Here is a 14,237-nt window from a genome sequence, read left to right as displayed (position 1 = left end):
ATAATACATAATACTTTCAAATTTTTATTAATAAATAACATATTTTACTCCAAAACATTTAAAATTTAAATAAATATAATTTAAATTTTTAAAATTTTAAACTTTATTATTGAATGATATATAATTCCATATATTTGCTACTAATTTTGTTTGGTGACTTAAGAAGGATAAATTCAAAATAAAAGAAAAAAAATAAGCCTTAAAAGAAGTTGTAAGTCTACAATATTACTAGGGACAAACATTTTGAAGATCTGATTATGTCAACAACCATTTAGTATACTCAACTTTTTCTTTTTTGGTGAGAACTCAACTTTTTCTTTTAACTAAATTCAAATATACTCCCTATTTTGGACTATTATTTTAGAATCTTTTCAATTTTTAAGCGTAAAAGGACAAATTATTGAAATAAAAATGACACTCTAGGTTGGTATATATATATATATATAGAACTTGATGCGTGTTTTGCATATTTATGCATGTTTTGTATCTTCACAAAAACCATAGAACCTCTGCTACGGTTTCTTCCCAAACGTTTCATCAACGTAAACCGTGCAATCCCTCCGGCGGTTTACGTGTATTTCAAATCTATGGGACTCCTTCCACGGTTTATATAGATTTGTAGAAGTTACATTTTCGTATCCAAACTACAAAAGTTGTATTTTCATAATTTTGGAATGTCAAATATTTTATTTTTGTAAATTGCCCTAAAAAACAGTATAGTAAATGATAAAAAAACTTATATAAAAATATAATATGAGAAATCAGAACACTACACAAATAATATAAATATATTTATCATATAAATAAAAAATACAATAAAAAATAAAAATTAAAATATGAAAATGAGTACTAAAAATAATAAAAAAATTAAAATAATCAATTTGCTCATGATTGAAACAAATTTGAAAGATTTTGATAAAAAAAAAATAGAACGAAAAACTATGAAGAAGTAGGAAGAACTACAAATTAGTCCTTGTCTCTTATTATGAACTCTAAAAGTAATTCTTCTTTCTTTCATTCCGATTCTGTTCGTCTACTTCTTTATGTTCTTCTTCTTCTTTCTCTTGATATTGCACCATGATAGAGAGTGATAGTCACGTTTTAAGAAATTCGAACCAATCATCTGCGACAAAAAAAATTTGACAAGGAACATTGTGTGAAGCAGGCACGAGTGGGTTTCAGAGTGGTGTGGCTGTGAATGTCGGCCGATCCTTAAGTGGTTAGGGACCGAGACATTTCCTAATAAGTTGTTGTTTGGGTATCCAAATTATAATATGAGTGTCCTAACTCTATATTTTTAAGTTTCGTTGATTTGATTTTAAATGTTTAGTGAACTCGATACATGTTTACATACTAATGGAAAGAAATGGTGCGCATTATTTGTTTAGACAGATTCTGTATAAGATAAGGTACCCGTGAAAGTTGATGAAGGAAATTAGAAGGGTGAAATGAAGATGAACTTTGCATGGAGGATTGAGAAATTAAAAGTAGATGTTATAAATGTGAAAGTGATGATCTAAGTGCTGGATTTAGGGTAGTAGTTGTGTTTGTATTAATGCTGTTAGTGAAGATTTGAAGAAAAGATGGTTGCAATGAAGAACCATGATGTCAATATAATCCACATTACGAATGTTAATTGGAATAACTTAGATATTTTTTTTTGTATGAATTGATTGTGTTCTGTGATAGCTATTTTTATTGGTTTTGTTGATGTAAATTTAATTCAACACACAATTTCTATATGGATAAACAACAATAAAAACAGATAACGTAAATATTATCCTTAAATAATCCAAAACAACATAAGTTCATCTAAAGTACTATATAATGCATAAATGACAACAACAAACAAAAAGAAACTTAGCATTGTCTGAATAGTTTTTCAATATTTTAAATATAATAACATAGTTGCATGAAGTTTAGAAATCATCACCAACAAATAAAAAGAAATGTAGCATTGTCATAATTGTTTTACAAAATATCCCTAACTTGCAAGTTGACACCATAATTCTATGGATACTAAGCTCAGACGTCACACTTCTTTCTTGGAAGTTTGAATTCTAGTGCGAGAAAAAATTTTATGAAGCTTTCCAACCATGCTGCAATGGCTGAATTAACTCCCTCATTGGATCTAAGGCTGCAGAGGTTGTTGGAGGAGGTGACCTTCTTCTAAGTGCCAGCTTCGCAAGTCTTGTTGGTATCTTGTTATTCGTTTCAGAAACCTATAGTGAATGCAAATGAAAAAAAAAACAGATGAACAAATTAGAATATTTCAAAATTTACAATTCCATAGTTTTTCATAGTCATGAGAAATACTTGCCGACAGTCATTTGGTTTAGAATATGATGGCTGAGATAGATCAATCTCAGCATATTGGATATCCACATCCACAAGAGGGGTATGTTCAGTAGTTGCAGCGGTAGCAATTGATGTAATAATAGTGGTGGCTAAAACAATAGCCATTGTAGTAGTAGTAATAGTAGTAGTAGCAGTAGTATTGGTAGATGTAGCAGTAGTAGCATTTTTAGGGTCCTTTGCAGCCTCAGCAGTAGTAGCTACAGCTTCTGCAGTATCGACAGCTCTCTTTTTTTCATATCTCTCTTGGTGTGACCCTTCTGTAGACAATACTTGCAAGTAAATGGTCGTAGCTGCCTCTTCAAAGTGGTGCTTGGCTTAGACTTCTTATTAGAGTGACCTCCTTCATCCGCATCTTTTCTCCTCTTGATTTGGAGCTTGTCTGGCTTCTTCTTAACCAATGTTTTCAAAGGTATGTTGTATTCATATTGTTCCCATAAAAGTTAGTCAAGAAGTGAGTTTATGTAGTAGTTTTAAGTGGCTTTGTAGGACTCCATAGTTGACAAATTGTGGGAAAAATCCTCTAGATGCCTGTTGACTTTAGCAAGGGCTGCACAAGCATTGACACATGGGATTCCTGAAAATATAGAAATAATGTACAAGTTATTAAGTATTGAATAAATAATTTAATTCAAAATATAAAATACTTGTGACATAAATTTAAAATTGTCACCAGTTAGCATCCAAAATTGAAAGTGAACATCTTTTTTTTCGAGTCAACTACATATTTTGTAGGATGCCAGTGCACTTCAAACTTCTCATAACCAGTGTCTCCGGCCTAAATGGGGTGTCAGTGTTTAGATTCCTTCCTCACTTTCTCAAGTCTAATCTTGATTATTGAGGAAAAGTATACCACATGGTTATCCAGCTTAACCTTATTCTTAGTCATTGTCCTTATTACAAACATCCTCACTTCTTCAAGCAACGTGAGTATTGGCTTTCCTCTTACTTTCTTTATCTTTAATTGAAAACTTCACAAGCATTGTTATAAATAGAATCTAATTTCGGCCTGTGACTGAACTATGACCTTGTCCAAGCCTCTCTCGGCCATTTTTTCAGGTTTACCCATGTATTCTCATTAAACAGCTTCATCTTTTCTATGTTGTCCTTAAACTCTTAATAGGTTGTGGCACGTGCACAATCTCATAATAAACTCCTGAATTCTATGTCTTTTCATTGTTTATTGAAAATTTTCAAAGATGCCAAATACAAAATCAGTGATGCACCCTAGGCATCATCTCCTGCATAGCAGGAATTAGGTCTGCAACCAGAAGTATGTCACACAATCAAAAATTCAATCACAAAAGCATGTCATATATTTATCCCTAACTAATTTATCATGACCTATAATTGTCCCTTACTTTATTGATATGTGTAACGACTTGACTTCTAACACGTCATGACTAATGCTAGTCACCAGGTGTTACCATTCAGTTGACCTTAGAGACTCTATATTATATATATGTGTATGAGCCTGCCTCACCTTTTGGATTTTATAGGTTAGTTGAATTCAAGAAAATAGATACAACAGATAGATAGAGTAACATATAGCAAAAAACATAAAGAGCATATATCGCATAGATTGCCACTAGGGCATAGTTTTTGTACAAGATCATACAAAAAAAAAGTACATCGAATTTCTTAGATACATACTATTAGTAGATAATAATATATACAGACCATCTTTGCTGACTCTCAGGCCCTGGCCCACACAAAGGCCACCCTAGTCTGGGACCTGACTAAGATATATACAGAAGAAATCCTATCCTCGCAAAAGTCTATACATGGTGAGGAAAAATAACACTAGACTATGGGTCAGGTACTACTCCTCCTGGTGTAGTATCCTTTAAATGACTGGAAGTCAAGTCAATAATCATCTGGTCAACTCATGGTAGACTAGTCTCAGACGGATCCTCCTCATATGAGGTTATTAAAAAGCCATTAGACATGGCAGTTATGAAGGCCTCATTCAAAGGACCAATCTGCTCGATCATAGGGTTAGGAGGCTGATGGTCTGGCATGGGTTCCACAGGGATCAACAGCTCAGGTATTTGGTCAAACTATTCCAAGTATATGTGCTGGATGTCGAAGGGAGAGAGTGGATATACTCTGCTATACTTGTATTGAAAAATGAATTACATATTTTTGTTGAAAAAATATAATTAGCTTTTGGTAAAACAATGAATTACATATTTTTTCAAACGGAACAATTAGAAGAAAAGAAGAGAGTGGATATACTCTGCCATACCTGGGTTTGAGGTCATGTCAGCATTAATGGTGAATCTCCTATGAGATTATTTTTCAGCTCAATTATAGCTTCATTTAAAGCTTGCCTCTATTATAACAAAAGATGTGTTGAGAGTACTTCCTATGTTTTCCTTGCTATGACACATGGGTGACCCTTACTACCTCTCCGTGCGTTTTGCCATCCCATAATTCGAGATTTATAGGGTAGAAAGTGATTTCCTCTCTCTTTGTATTCAAATTAGATTTCTTAGTTGAAGTGGAACATGCCAAAATACTATTCAATTACTGAGCAATAGAATGATTTTGAGGAATAGATGGGCTCACTGGCTTATTACATTTTGCTTAATCAATTTTGACTCCCCTAACCACAAGGGCATCTTGAAGGTATACTTAGTATATATTCCAATGTGAGTTATTGGAAAACATAAAATATTAGCTAAAAAATGAGCAAATAATATTTCTTTAGGCCTCTTTCTATTTAAGTTGGAGGTATAAATACTGCTGAATCATTAATAAGCTATTCTCTTATAAATGAAGACAAGTTCTCATACCATATCAACACATATCCTCACTTGAAAAAGCTCATACTCCCAACTCTCATATCTTTCTACTACTCTTGATTCCTTTAATAGTGCATTCTCATATTTTACTAAGAATGAGTGATATTCCTCCTCACTCCATTCTCCTTCTTGAACTATTTAATGAAATTTTCCTAGACATATTCCATCATTATGATGTTTCAACCATTTTGAATGCTCGCATGACGTCTCGCTATTGGAGAGCAAAACTCAGCAGGCATGAGTTTGTGACACATATTGCTGCAAGGTGGAGAAATCATAGTTGCTCACTGATACTACATTTTTTCTATCCATCCTCTTTCATGAACTCTCTTGACTAGGTCATGATGATGGATGCTTCGACTGGGTACACCAATCCATTTTACTTTCCCTTTTTGCTAACTTATGAGGATTGGTTCTAAGTTATTGGTATTGAAAATGGAGTCTTGTGCACAAAATCCTCTTCCATGAAAATAAAAAAATTACTTGCTAACTTGAGATCCAGTTAGCAAGAGGTCCAAAATCATTTTGGATCTTATCTACATTTTTAAACTTAAAATGACTTATGTGTATGCTTTCTTATACTATCGATACACTTTCGACTATGCTATCATGTATGTGATCCAACAGAGTGACGAAATTACTGCATGCACATTCACCATGTATACCAGCTCACTACAAAAAAAAGGTCTATGGTCACGGTGAAAAACTGTGACCATAGCTAGTGAAAAGGGTGACCATAGGTCTATGGTCACGATTTTTGACCTATGGTCACGATTTTTCCGCCGTGGCCTATTCTCTCGTGGCCATAGACCTATGGTCACGGTTTTTTTATCTATGGTCACGGTTTCTGTGGTCACGGTTGTAATGTTCAAATTCTGGCACTTTAGGCCACGTTTTTTTACCGTGACCATAGGTTAATCTATGGTCACGCGATAAAACCGTGACCATAGCCTTATCTATGGTCACGGCTATGGTCACCCCTTCCCAAAACCGTGACCATAGCCTTATCTATGGTCACAGTTTTGGCCGTGACCAAAGCCTCTATGGTCACCCCACCAAAAACCGTGGCCATAGCCTTAGCTATGGTCACGATTTTAGCCGTGACCATAGCCCCTATGGCCACCCCTCATTAAACCGTGACCATAGCCTTATCTATGGTCACGGTTTTGGCCGTGACCATAGCCTCTATGGTCACCCCTCACCAAAACTGTGACCATAGCCCCTATGGTCACCCCTTCCTTAAACCGTGACCATAGCCTTATCTATGGTCACGGTTTTTTGCCGTGACCATAGCCTCTATGGTCATCCCACCTTGACCGTGACCATAGCCTGTTTTATGTTATGAGATTTAATTTTTTTTAAATCATAATCACATCCCAAAATGATGATAATCACAAAATAAATCTAAAAATAAAAAATTTGATAAATCCAAATCATAAAAGTTTCATTAAAAAATAGATATTCATTACAACACTAATCAAAATAGAGTGTAATTTATCCATTACATATAATATCGGATAAAGTCTCTTATCAAAAAGTAAAGAACACATCAAAATAATACATTTAGATAACCAAACTCATTATAAGACACATCCCATCTTATACAGGGTGCCACAACAACTAGTCAACTCCTTTTGTCTTTACGAGTCCAAAAAAATTATCCTGTATACAAAATAAAACAAAAAATTCCTCGTAAAGAACATTCAAGAGTAGGTAAACAAAATAATCAATTAACAAATCTTAATCCTAAATTAATATAAAATATAAAATAATTTTTATTTTAAACTTCCTGTCTTAAAATGAGACATAATCAAGCATGTTCTGGAAAATATTTACAATTTAGCAATTGAAGATTTTACATATCAATAATTATAAAATATCTTGGAAAACACAGAGCTATTTGAAAAATCAAAGAAAATAGATACAAAAAAATTTAAGATTTTTACACACTAATCACATAAATAAAGTTGATGCATGACCTTTGAAAAATAAATAAAATTAAAATTCCTAATCTATCATTAAGACAAAAAATAGTGATATCATATCATCTACATGACATTTATAAAGTGATGTGTTTTGATTGAGTGAAATCAAAATGATTTAGTAGTCCCCATATATATTTCTTTGGTAAAATTGGAATGAGAAATTTTCATGCAAAAATTTACTCTTAGTGCTTAAATTCATCACTGTTACAATTCATTATATTCACCCTTTTGTTTAGTGTAAAACCTTGCTATTACCAATTTCAGAAGAAACAAGAAATACTAATCCCTAGGTTAGTTCAAAAAACCCTAAATTCACGGACAGTCCCAATAAATAACCATCCTACAAGCATACCAAACAAGTTGTTTATTGCTGCACTGAAAAATTGAAAACACAGAAATTTTCACTGAGAACTAGCCATAAGGATTCACATTTGAGAACAAGGGAATCTGCTACTTGACTAAATTTAAATCAAAGTGAGGTCAGATGTTTCAGAAAAAGCAACTCTGGAAAACAGAAAAGAGAAAATAAAAATAGCCTAAAAAGATGCATTGAAACCTAGGATATTAAAGATGAAGAGAATAGACTGGCTTTAGAAATATAATCTCATCGAAGCGCCAATTATCATTGGCAAAGCACACAACCGGAAAGCACTACAATGCTCATATGCATCAGCAATCTAGCCTTTCCGGGTCCCAACAAAATCATTTCTCAAACTCCTTTCAACTCAATTTCAAAATCTGAACAATTTCAATATCTCAAACTATTTTCAATTTAAATTCATTTTTCTACAAATCAAGCTCATCTCCAATATTATAACCATTTCCAAATTCCAATTCATTTCCAACAAAGTCAACTAACATATTCTCAAACACTTTCCAACATTTTCAAACCCAAGTCATTCACAAATCTCAAATCATTTTCCGAAATCAAACTAAATCTAACATCCAATCACTTTCCAATTCTCAAATTATACTTGATAAACATTCGAATCAGAATTTTAAATCAATCCTTCATTCACTACTTCAATATCAAATAAATATTCAGAACTAGCCACAGGCAAGTAAGCAATCACATTTATTCAAAGCAGTTCAGCTCAACTCATAAGACCCTATAATCACCAAAAATATTTACTCGCCTAAATATCAATTTATAACAACTCCTAAAAAAATGAGTTTTAATAAAAACGCCCCTACCTCAAAGTCGAAACTCGCAAAACCAAAACGCGTCAAAAACCCCTTTTTCCTCGGCCAGCGACAGCAGCAACCGTAACCTCAGCTTTATCCACTTCCGCAACAACCGAAACAGCTTGAATTGTAACATACAATAACCGAAACTCGATCCTAAGGTATTCACGTCGCAGGAATCTTAGTAACATATAACAAAATAGTGACTAACAGAGTTCGAAACAAGGGACAGCTTACCGGACTTACGATTAACCGAGAACACGGAGCAGCAACTGTCACATCCCTTCCAGCAAAATACAATCTCTTGGGTTGCTTTAAGCAACAGATAAATAAATATTATCTCTTGGGTTGCATTAAGCAACAAATAAGCAAACAATATCTCTTGAGTTGCCTCAAGCAACAAACAAACATCTCTTGGGTTGCTTCAAGTAACAAACAAATAAACAAATATCTCTTGGGTTGCCTCAAGCAACAGATAATCATACAATAAGTACTTTACTCTTTCCTTTTTCTTTCATAATTGCAAGTACGCAAGCGGGACAAGACCCACGCCCTTGCTAACAATCTCGTATACCAAATAATCTTTTCTTAAAAGAATCATTGAAGTTATTATCATTAAATAAGCCTTAAATATTGATTTTGATTAAGTCCTTATATTTTTATAAAAATTTGGACATAATCTCCTTTAAAAATAGGACTTAGCCACCCTTACGGGTTCCTTCTTTCTCAACATTTTATCAGTCTCTTTCAGCAGTTGCCACAACAATATATATTCTCAAAAATATTTGATAATAGTATAGAAACTCTATTCCTTAAATTCCATATCCAAAATAATTGCCAACACAACTTGGCAGCCTGATTTCCATTTTGTTTTTAAAATATCAAATGAATTCGGAATCATGCAAACTTTATATCCATGCGACCGTCTTGGATTAAGCTTTCTATTAAACCAAAAATCATAATTTTTTGCTGACTCTAGCTTCAAGAATATAAGCAAAACCGTGACTGCTCTGCAGTGTTTTAAATCCAGAAGACAGCAGCAGCGTACAACATTCAAAATTTCATATAAAATCCAAATTAAATCCAACCACCTTCAAAATTTATGTGGTTAAACATAACTTATTCAAATTTCTTTCTCAATTAGTTCCAGGGTTATACCATTTTTAATGAAGGAGTTACGTAGCTTGGAAGTTAGGTAATTTTCTGCTGAAGTCTAAAACCAGATTTGACATCTCCAATTCAAAAATTCACCATAAATCATAAACTTAATGAAAAAGTCTCAAATTTACCAGTTTAGTTCCTTATATCCCCAAGTTTAACCCAGGTTTGGTCTCATACAATTCCGATAATTACATAAGTAGTTATAGCTTTTCAAAGTTTCTGACTTCGTTTAAAATTATGCAGAAAATCATATTTTAGAGTTCAACTTTGAAAAATCATAACTAATTATCTAGTTGATATGAAACCTTAAAAATTGAATTTTCACAATTACACTTAATATAATTTATTTAACATTTAAATTCTTATAATTTCAGTCACTATAGAGTTACTAAATCACTTTCAAAGTTGCCGTTTTATTTCAAGAGAACCTGATTTTCAGCAAACCATTTAGTATTCAAAATCCAACCCTTCAATACCCCTCAAAACCAATTCCAAATCAACCACCAACCAAGTTCATTAACATTACAATATACCAAATAACAGCTCAACGGCAACAAATCCAACATAACCCATTAAAATTCAGAAATTCTCAACAATTAGTCATCAAACAATTTCCAATCCACATAATCAATCAATATCACTAATCAACAATTCCAAATCACAATCTCAACCATTCCAATCACAATTTTAGCCACAATTCAATATTCACATAATCAATCAATTACTCACAGCTATTAAATCTATTTGCAGTTATTCAATAAACCTTGTAGGCATTCTTAAATTGAAATCGTTTAAACCCCCTACCTCAATTAGTCGAAACCGTCAAATTTAAACACAATGATGCCCTTCTTTTTTCCAGTTTACAACAACCAATGCGGCCGGAACAGCAGTAGCAGCCTCACTTCTTCTGGGGCAGCAACAACAATGACAATCGCGCCTATCCCAATCACCTCCGTAGCGGTGACATCAGTGGTTCCGGATAAAGATGATCATACTAAACAGAGACATTAACATATGCTATTGTAATCAGAACAAAATATGGTAGAGGAATAGATTCGGGAAACAGAGCATGAGCAAGAGTGATACAGTTTCAAGAATGGAATTGGAAACGCAGGGGAAGCTGCTGTCGGGTATATCAGTGACGCCTCCCTTCAAGCTCAATGATGATTGAACTGTGACGGCGAGTTCCCTTCAACGGCAGCGCTAACGGCGGTGCGCGGCGTTGGCAGCGACGACTCTAACACGGCGACAAAGGCAGAGCTTCTTCTCGGTCAGCGGCTTGCAGCTCACAGTTTCCTCCCAACGTCTCTCTCTCATCTCTGTTCCATAGCAGCGGCCTCAACTGGCGCCAACGGCGGACTTCACCCACGGCGATGGCGACGGCTCGAACAACAGCGACAGCACACGACGGCGCGCAATGACAACAACAAATCCCTCTCTACGGGACGTTGAATCTATGCCTCCCTCTTTCTTCAACTCGAACCTGACGACGGACTCCAAGGCAGCAGCAAGAAGCTTAACGGCGTTTGGTCTCCATTAAAATTAGAGGGTAGAGAAATTTTAAAATCAAATATACTCTATTAAAAATATTTAAGAATGTTATTTATCAACATATTGTTAAGTTCAACTAATTATTTTTAATTTAAAGCTCAAACTAATAAAATAAATCATAATTTATTCATAATAGAAATTTCTTAAATTTAATTATATAACACTTCCAGTACTGAATTCTAATTTAAAATTATATAAAATAACCAATTATAAAAATTTACACAAGAATTGTAATTAACTTAACTCAAAATATTAATAAAACTAATTTAATTACTCTTAATTGATTAATTTATAAAATAAGATATCAAATCAATAAAATAAATCGTAACCTTTTCAGAATAAAAGTTACTTAAATTAAATTATACAATTCTTTCTTATTTTTCAATTACTAAAATTATACAAAATATTCCATTATATAAAATTACTTAAGAATCTTAATTGGTTTAAAATGAAATTATCTCCGAATCTACTTAATTATTTCTAATAAAATCACAATTTATTCATAATTAGATTTTCAAAAATGCGGGATGTTACATTAACAGCTCCAGTGATGACGCAGCAGCTTGATGTCGCAGGCAACAACAATTGAATTCAGCATGCAAGACTCGGAATTCGACCCTACGTTACCAATGTCTCAGAACCTTCAATAACTCATATCAGAATTCCGATTTTCAAAGATTTCAGAACGAAACGCTTACCGAGAAGATGGGGTTCCACCGGTGGTTACCGGCGGTCAAAGCGGCAACATGAATCTTCAATGGCGACAAGGCAGCAACGAACGGCGGCGCAATAGCCACCCAAACGCGACGATGGCAAGCCCAGCCACTCGACGACCACGGCAACACTGCGACGCTCCCTTTCGTGCCTCTTCTCCCTCCTCCATTCGCGACTCCAATGGCGGCGACAAGGACGGGTTCGATGACAGAGATCTGACAAAGCTGGCAGCAACGGGCTTCCTCCATACTTGCGAGCACGAAATTTTAATATTTAAAATAAATCATATAAAATTATTATTAGTTTTTAATTATTAAAATTTTTAAAAGATAAAATATTTAAAATTATAAAAAATACATAAAAATTTTAATTAATTTAAACTCAAATGATTAAAACTGTGACTATAGACCCCTTTAGGTCACCCCCAAAACCGTGACCATAGACCCTTTTAGATCACCCTTTTGAAAAACCGTGACCATAGACACTTTTTGGTCATTGTAAAAAATCGTGACCATAAACCCCTTTAGGTCACCCTCAAAACCGTTACCATAGACCCTTTTAGGTCACCCTTCCGAAAAACCGTGACCATATATCCTTTTTGGTCACTGTAAAAAACCGCGACCATAGACACCTTTAGGTTACCCCCAAAACCCTGACCATAGACCCTTTTAGGCCACCCCCAAAACCGTGACCATAGACCCTTTTAGGTCACCCCCCAAAATCGTGACCATAAACCCTTTTAGGTCACCCATTTTTGAAAAATCGTGACCATAGCCCCTTTTTTGTCACTGTAAAAAACCGTGACCATAGACCCCTTTAGGTCACCCCTAAAACCGTGACCATAGACCCTTTTAGGCCACCCCCTAAAACCGTGACCATAGACCCCTAGGCCACCCCCCAAAACTGTGACCATAGACACTTTTAGGCCACCCCAAAATCGTGACCATAGACCCCTTAAGGTCACCCCCCAACACCGTGACCATAGACCCTTTTAGGTCACCCTTTTTTGTAAAACCGTGACCATAGCCCCTTTTTGGTCATTGTAAAAAACCGTGACCATAGACCCCTTTAGGTCACCCCCAAAACCGTGACCATAGACCCTTTTAAGCCACCCCCCAAAATCGTGACCATAGACCCTTTTAGGTCACCCTTTTTTGAAAAACCGTGACCATAGACCCCTTTTGGTCACTGTAAAAAACCATGACCATAGACCCCTTTAGATCACCCCTCAAAACCGTGACCATAAACCCTTTTAGGTCACCATTTTTTAAAAAATCGTGATCATAGGTACTCTATGGTCACCCTTTCCAAAAAAACCGTGACTATAGCTTTTTTTTTGTCACCCTAAAAAACCGTGACCATAGAGGGTCTATGGTCACGGTTTTTTACCGTGACAAAAAAAACCGTGGCCATAGACCCAAAATGTTGTAGTGGCTCCACAAAAAATTGGATTGTGCTATTGGCTTGTCCATCATATGTATAAAATTTAGATCCAACTTATGTTACACTTGATGGAGTTGTTTACTGGCTAACACGCTCACTTGAGGATGTTGAGCAAAGATCTCCGTATATTATATGTTTCTCTATATTATCTCAAACCTTGCAACGAATTTTCATCCCCTAACAAGTTTTTGGGCATTGTACATCCTACTAATTTTTAACCAGAAATTTTGTCTTTTTTCACCTGATCATAATGAAAAAGAGTTCAACACTGTTATCAACAAAAATGTTTTTAAATAATTTTAAAATTTGTCAAAATTATCCAGCTGTAATAAGAGACCTGCTCCAGTAGCAAAAAATTGTACCATAGCTCACTTGTCAATGTCAGAGTCTCGCTTGTTACATAAAAAAAACTCCATTTTTCACATCACTCTTTTTCGCATAGAATGTTTCAGTTGACGAGCGGACATTTTTGTTAGTTTTTAAATAATTTGAAGGCATTTTTGTCGATAATAAAAATTTAGAAATATTTTTGTCAACGATAAAATAATTCAGGTGCATTTTATGGTAATATACCCAATTTTAAAATTATAAACAACTAGGATGAAAATTTTCATCCATAATTATTGATATAGTTAAAAAGAGTTAATTTGAAATTCAACAAATTATTTTCACTTGAAAATATATCACAACCACAAATTATTGTTGTATAAAAAAAGATTAAATAACTCTAATAATGATTGACATATTTTAATAAATAATAGTAAATGACTATGGAAAATGAGAATGTGAATTAAAGTATCACTTACCAATTTTTAATCGTTTTATTTCATAATATTTTGGGTTAATTTTAGTTAATGCCAGAATATTTCATTAGACCATTCAATTAAAATTAAACCATAAATCGAGTTGAGTGCAATTCTGACTTAAAAATAAGGAAAATATAATTTTATAAATCTCAAGCATACTATATACTATTTAATTTTTTTAAGAAAAAATCTCACTAACAAATACACTAAAAATATTTGATACATTTTTC

At 34.0% G+C, this 14,237-nt stretch overlaps 1 long non-coding RNA gene across 1 annotated transcript; it reads right to left on the bottom strand.

The window, feature by feature from the left end:
* LOC110272143 lies at positions 6,631 to 8,605 on the bottom strand. The gene is made up of 3 exons (XR_002363088.1): positions 8,570 to 8,605; positions 8,342 to 8,488; positions 6,631 to 6,824 (listed from the first exon to the last, which is right to left on the bottom strand). It is a non-coding gene; the product is annotated as an uncharacterized LOC110272143 (long non-coding RNA).

This window comes from Arachis ipaensis, chromosome B01, assembly GCF_000816755.2.
Source record: "Arachis ipaensis cultivar K30076 chromosome B01, Araip1.1, whole genome shotgun sequence".
In the NCBI taxonomy this organism is placed as follows: Eukaryota; Viridiplantae; Streptophyta; class Magnoliopsida; order Fabales; family Fabaceae; genus Arachis; species Arachis ipaensis.
This window is presented reverse-complemented; position numbering and strand designations above follow the sequence as displayed.